At 35.9% G+C, this 6809-nt stretch overlaps 1 non-coding gene across 1 annotated transcript; it reads right to left on the bottom strand.

Moving 5' to 3' along the window:
* Positions 1-1454: 1454 nt before the first annotated feature.
* On the bottom strand, positions 1455-1525 carry TRNAG-GCC (transfer RNA glycine (anticodon GCC)). The gene has a single exon. It is a non-coding gene; the product is annotated as a tRNA-Gly (tRNA).
* Positions 1526-6809: the final 5284 nt, after the last annotated feature.

The following is a 6809-nucleotide window of genomic DNA, read 5'->3' as shown; positions in this document are numbered from 1 at the left end:
ACGTGATCAGGATGTTCATCAGAGCTCCGATTTACTCGCAAATTGGGGGGGAGGTGCTCATTTTTTGGTGTGGGTTGGGCAAGTTTATTTGCGGGTGGGGTAAGTTTTTGTTTGGTGGTGGGTGGTTGTCCCCCTCAAGTTGCTCGAATTCGAGAAGAGTTTCACTCGCGAGTGAAATTCGAGCGAGTATTCGGAGCTCTGATGTTCATAGAAATTCAAGGACGCGTAAGGGTAAGCTGCACTTCTGTCTAGACTACCTAAGATTCCGGCTCAGAACTGAATCAATTTAACCCTCACAAAGTCTGTACTAGACATTGTTCTAGTCCAGGTGCCATACAAAAATAAGAATTCTGGGCTAAACTTCCCATGGTTATAATCTGAGAATCTGTATACATAGTTGCCAAAAGAAATCTTAAGTTAATATACCTCTAAAATTTCATGAACTAAAGAAAATTCCAAACAATTCACCTTACCAATGTTGAATGGAGCTCCCTTCAGAAGCCAAGTACATCGGCATCACCACAAATTAACATTGAAAATAAATGTAGAGGAACGCGCCAAAAGTGGTCTAATGGCACTATATTCCAGCTATAATTCCATGGGCAAGACCTGTGTACTGATACCACAGGTTGGTTATATTTTGGATTTTTACGAGCGCTTTAAGCCACATTTTTTCCTATTGAGGTCTGGTGTAACGGAATGCTTTAAAAAACATCGTATCTACATAACATCTATTAGAGGTTATCGCTGTTAGAAGCCACTCCTCTAACCCCAGCACACTGAAGATCCGGAGGATCCCCAAGATTGAAGAGTCTTGTTGGATCAAGTCTGTCGAAAGGTTACCTTCAGGCTGTCCTCATGCAACATGCCCCAACAGCCCCCTTTCCATTCGCTAACCGGGAAGACGCGCCCAGTAGGAGAATGGTACCTCCCAGAATAACTATCGAACTCGGAGGTAATCAGTGACTATCTACATTGATAGTCAAGCTGCCTTTAAAACATTTAAGTCCTTCTCCATCAAATCTGTGGCAGTTTTAGTTGCAAGAACAGTTTGAGGACCCTATATTGTATCATAACATTATATTGCGTCTGGGGTCTCCACAACATTGAAGCTAATGAAATAGCGGATGGCGAGTCGAGGATCGGAGTCGATGTTGTAATGGATAATTCAGTTAAGCCAACTTTGTGTCACATCATGCAGCTTGTAGAACAACGCTATTGGTATAAGGCTATCCAGATAACACAAAAAAGTGCTTTGACAATTGGTTTGAAAGTGTATAAATCATGATGGAGATAAATATTCGCATTTCTTTGAGTTTTGATAAATATTCACATTTCTATGAGTAGACTAGAAATATATATAGTATCCCTCGTACAACATATTTTGTTATTTTCACCTGGTGAGTTCTGTTTGCAGCATTTCTTTTACTTTATTTGAATAAAAAACTTACAATTGCATCGGCCGGGAATCGAACCCGGGCCGCCCGCGTGGCAGGCGAGCATTCTACCACTGAACCACCGATGCTATATAAAGAACCAGGTAGAGACTGTTTTATCGTCAACATAAATATCTCCAAAAAATGTGATGTGCAGATTAATATATTAATCATAAAGTGTCAATCATTGTCCGAAGAATGTAATCAAATAAACCCGTAGGTATATGCTTAACAGTTTTGATGGACAACTACAACACGCTGTTCTCTTATCATAGATATAATAAATTATCTATAAAAGTAAAATGTTTTCCATTTGGACCATATCAGCCATGGCAGGGACGTACGCAGGATTTCATTTCGGGGGGGGGCCCAACTTCACCAAAAAACATAAAAATTAAAAATGTTATGTATCGTTACGTAAAACTATTCTAAAAAGTTTTTTATGATTTTATGTATGAGGGGCACTAAGAACCTTCTGGCCTAGGCAACACGCAGTGTCGCCAGGCGTCATTTGACATAAGCATACTCAGGACAGTTTTACATACGACCATGTGTTGTGTTGTTGAGGTTATAGGCATACTTTTTAAAAGTTTGGATTTTGGAAATCCTTTTGGTGGAAGAACTCCATGCAAAAAGTGCGAATATGTGGAATAAATATATACAGTGTTTGGAGGATATAAACAGTTCGACCCGAACATAACGCCGTTTATTCTTTAAAGTACATATATAACACACTAATTTCAGTGCCATTAAAAACGTGTTGTATTACACTGTGCAACATTTTTAAGCTGATCTTGTGCAAACAATTCGAACTAAGGATTTTTTGAAAGTACAGACCCAAACGACAAGAAACCCTAGTAGGGTTTTGTTGTGTCAGATCCAGCTCGGATTTTATGGCCCCATCTAAACATGGTTAAATATTGAGTTTTTAAAGAAATGTGGGGCTATATCTCTGAAACCAATGCGAATCTTCTTCTGACCTCTGAAGCAAATTTGTAGATAAGGACAAGAATACAATATTTGGAGAAATAATGAACTCGAAAAACTACATTTATTGCCTCAAATTTCAAAATATTTAAAAAAATACCACAACACTACATTTCGCACCGTATCTCCAAAACCGTTAATTTTTTCTGAATATGTTCGTTTGGAAAAATATTCCCTGGAATGTAATACACAACTCTTCAGAACATGTCATAGTTGTAAAATGCCTCTATCCCATTGTTTTCATTACATTTTTCAACGACGAACGAACGAAATGCGAGAATAAACTGTTTGTTTGAAATGTGTTTGAAATACGTGTTGTAAAAGATATGATGAAAAATACCGCTGAAACAACATGAAGTAAGCATTTTAGAGTTTCAGAATGTTCTAAAGAATTGTTGAAAACTTTATTTGGAAGATTTTTGCAAAAGGTTACTTGGTGCAACTCCCAATAGTTTAGCCGATACTGACCAGAATTTCAGCAATTATGTACAATTTTCTATATTTTATAGATTTTGATGCCCTAGGTGGAGTTTTTCTTGTGTGGTTTCTTCAAAAGATAAGTTCTACTAGTTTAGGGCTACAATATTGCAAAAGACAGCAAGGCCAAATTCCTATTCGTTTCTGAGATAAAAACCTGATAAATGCAAAAAAGGGTAGATTTAGCCCGGTTTAGGTAAGGCCATAAAATCCGAACTGGATCTGACAGGACAAAACCCAACTAGGGTTTTTGTAGTCTAAATATGTACTTTCAAAAAATCCATATTAGAAGTTGTTTGCATTTTCAGTGTTGCATAGTGCTATTGTAAGAAAATAACATTCTTTAAGTGCATAAAAACACCAAAGCTTTACTATTTTACCAGAAGTGATAGAGTCAATGAAAGCCAACTAAACATTCAGAAAGTTACATTAAAAAAAATTATCAGGAGCTGGGCGATGCAATCTACGACTCATTGACTCCGAATCCATTTCGTAGTACTCGTTAGCTAAATCGTGAAAAAATAGGTTGAGTCGAAAAACTCCATCTGATACATCAATGGTTTCCAACAACCAATCACTTCTGTCAGCACAGCGGAGGCAAACTTATAAAAATTCATAACTTTTGATTTCTGAAAAACAAGAAAAAGTAACAGTCGGGTTTGCCTACAGAGATATACCTTCAGTCTGTGTGAGTTGAGACTTTTATATATAGACAGATGGAATACGGGCTACATAGCCAAATTTTGTTCTGTAAATTGTATACCCAGGAAGTTTCAGAATTTCGTCTCCTTTTTTGGACGTATAAATTTTCGGACAATAACTTCGAAATATTTGGGGTGTACAACTTCTCGATTGTTGGCGTTCTGATCAAAAATGTGACTTCTATGAAAGCGCAAAAGTTTTGCACTTTTGTACAGACGATACCTGAAAGAATCGACTGATATCGTTCATTTTGGAAGTGGACCTAATTTTGGAAGTCAAATTAGTTGGTCTAGGTCTCGAAAAAATCGAATTGGACTTTGCTCACGATTTTAGGGAAATTGTCCAAAGGAAGTTTGAACAAAATATTGCGAGATCCAAATTTTGGACTAAATATTTTGATCTATTCGGGAGTTATAATGGGCTCGAGCCATACAGACTGACGGACGGACGAACTGGGATAAATCGACTCCAAATTGTAACGCGGGTTACATTTTTATCATTAGCCTAACGGCTGAGGGTACAATATCACGGTGCTCTTGAACCAACGTTAAACCGGGAAGTTCTTGCTGATTCTGAAACAGCAAGGAGAGATTTTTAAATAAATCGCGGTCAAACTTCACATTTTTAGGTTTTCGCGACTTTGCTTGAAAACTGCAAGTCCTATCGACTGGGACTAAGGAAAATGTTGTAGCTTTGAAAATTGGTTCCTAGGATTTATCATTTTTGAGATATAGAAGTTCCAGTCACATTTTTAGGTTTTTTGTTAGGTTTTCACGATTTGCTCAAAACAGTAAGTCTTATGGGATTACAGAAAATCTTATAGCTGTGAAAATTCTCTACAAGTTTGAGATTCGTAATTTTTCCTCTGTTGTACCATTTTTGAGATATATACGTTTAAGTTGGGAAATTGCTGTCATGACATTGTTTTATAAGGAGACGATACAGTCAGTGAATTGTCCCAATTTGAATTTCTATATCTCAAAAATAGTAAAACGTTGGAAAACATCATAAAAAACAAGAATTTTCACTGCTACAACATTTTCTTTAGTTCCATTTGAATAGGGCTTGTGGCTTTCCAGCAAAATGGTCAAAACCTGAAAAAAACCCTAAAAATGCGTTTCTTATTTTTTTCATCTATGAACCCAGGTGTAAGCTTCATTCGTTTAAAGTTGATTCAAGAGCACCGTTATATACAATACAAATAATAGCAGATTTTAATACAATACCAAATAACCAAAGTTTGAGCATTAATTTCGTTTACGATTGCTTTCAGCTACAAATTTGTTACTGATAGGAAAAAATTCAGATGGGCTTGCTATTTACAGCAAATATCATCACTTTATTATGCACAACAATAAATTTTTCTCCATTATTTTCTCCCACTATTTAGCAATAAGTTAATATAAAATAGGAATACCAAATTTTGATATAGGCAGTATATCAATTTGCTAATTGGTTTTCGAGATATACTCCACGGAAAACCCTTAATATGTCGTACATATTGTCCAATAGGCACTTCATTTTATGTACTTCTAATCCGCACAATAATGAATTTGTAATCCTTTTGAATACGAATTCCAAAACACAGGCATGGCATAAGGGAGGAATTCAGTTTTACTGGAAGTTTCTCTCAAAGAGCGTATTCAAACGAAAAAAAAAATTGAATATTTCTTCAGACAACTTATTGACAAAGTACATTTTCATACAGAACCTTCAGAACAATATCAGCTTTCATTTGAAATTTCAAAGACAAACATTATTTTAGAGAACAAATCGTAATAATTTGTTAAAGTAACTCAAAAAATTTTGTCGGACCAAACCATTTCGGGGGGGGCCCGGGCCCCCCGTGCCCCCCCCCTGCGTACGTCCCTGAGCCATGGCAGATTTTCCTTTTCTTTTGTTTATTGTGTTGGCCAAAAGCTACCAGGCTTCAACCTAATCTCTGTGCATTAATCATACATTAAACTTTTGTTTATTGTTTATCTCCAACATATTCCACATGTTAGGAAAATGTGGCAATTTGCATTTTCAGAGAAAATAAAAATAAACAACAAAAAACAGAATGAAAAAAATTTAAATAATGCAACATAAAATTGCTTTTAGCATAGCCTTGTAAAGTTTTCCTTCATTTTCTATTGGTTGAGGAGTGACTGACTGCTCTATGGATATGAACGATGGAAGGACAGTGTTGCGAAAATGAAATACAAGTTTGAATATATTGAAATATTTAATAAATAATGCATACTTTTAGGCAACAGATAACCTAACTACAAGATTAGACGAACGATAGTTATCCATGAACGATAGAAGGACAGTGTTGCGAAAATGAAGAAGATAACTAATTGGTAAATTTTGAAGTTTCTAATAAATCATGCATTATTTTGCGCGTTATGTTACATAACTAACAGAGAGTAAACATGCATTGTTCTTTTATGAGAAAATGTCTCTATCTTTTACTAGAAGATCTATCGATCTCTGAGAAGGTCCATCGATTTTCTATGAGAAAATCCATCGTTCTTCTATAAGATCTTCTATTTATCTTTTATGAGAATTCAAGTCTGAGAAGGTCCATTTATCTTCCATGAGAAGAGCCATCAATCTTCTATGAGAATATCAATCGACCTTCTATGGGAAGATCCATCGATCGTCTATAAGAAATTCCATTGATCTTCTATGAGAAGATTCAACGATCTTCCACAAGAAGATTCATTGGTCTTCTATACGATGTTCAATCGATCATCTATGAGAAGATTCATAAATATGCAATGAGAAGATTCATCGATATTTAAAAAGAAGATTATTGATCTTCTGTGCGAAGATCCATCGATCTTCTATATGAAGATCCATCGATTTTCTGTGAGAAGATCCACCGATCTTCTATGAGAAGATCCAACGACCTTCTATGAGAAGATACAGCGATCTTCTATGAGAAGATCCAAAGATCTTCTATGAGAAGATCCAACCAACGATCTTCTATGAGAAGATCCATCGGTTTTCAATAAGAAGATCCACCGATCGACTATAAAAAGGTATATTGATCTTCCATGATTATTTAATCGATCTTCTATGATAATATCCATCGATCAACTATGAGAAGCTTCATCAATTTTCTATGCGAAGATCCAATGATCTTCTATGAGAAGATCCATCGATTTTATGTGAGACGACCCATCGATCTTCTATCAGAAGATAGATTGATCTTCTCGA

This window comes from Musca autumnalis, unplaced genomic scaffold (assembly GCF_047663935.1).
Source record: "Musca autumnalis isolate F117 unplaced genomic scaffold, ASM4766393v1 scaffold_402, whole genome shotgun sequence".
Taxonomy (NCBI): Eukaryota; Metazoa; Arthropoda; class Insecta; order Diptera; family Muscidae; genus Musca; species Musca autumnalis.
This window is presented reverse-complemented; position numbering and strand designations above follow the sequence as displayed.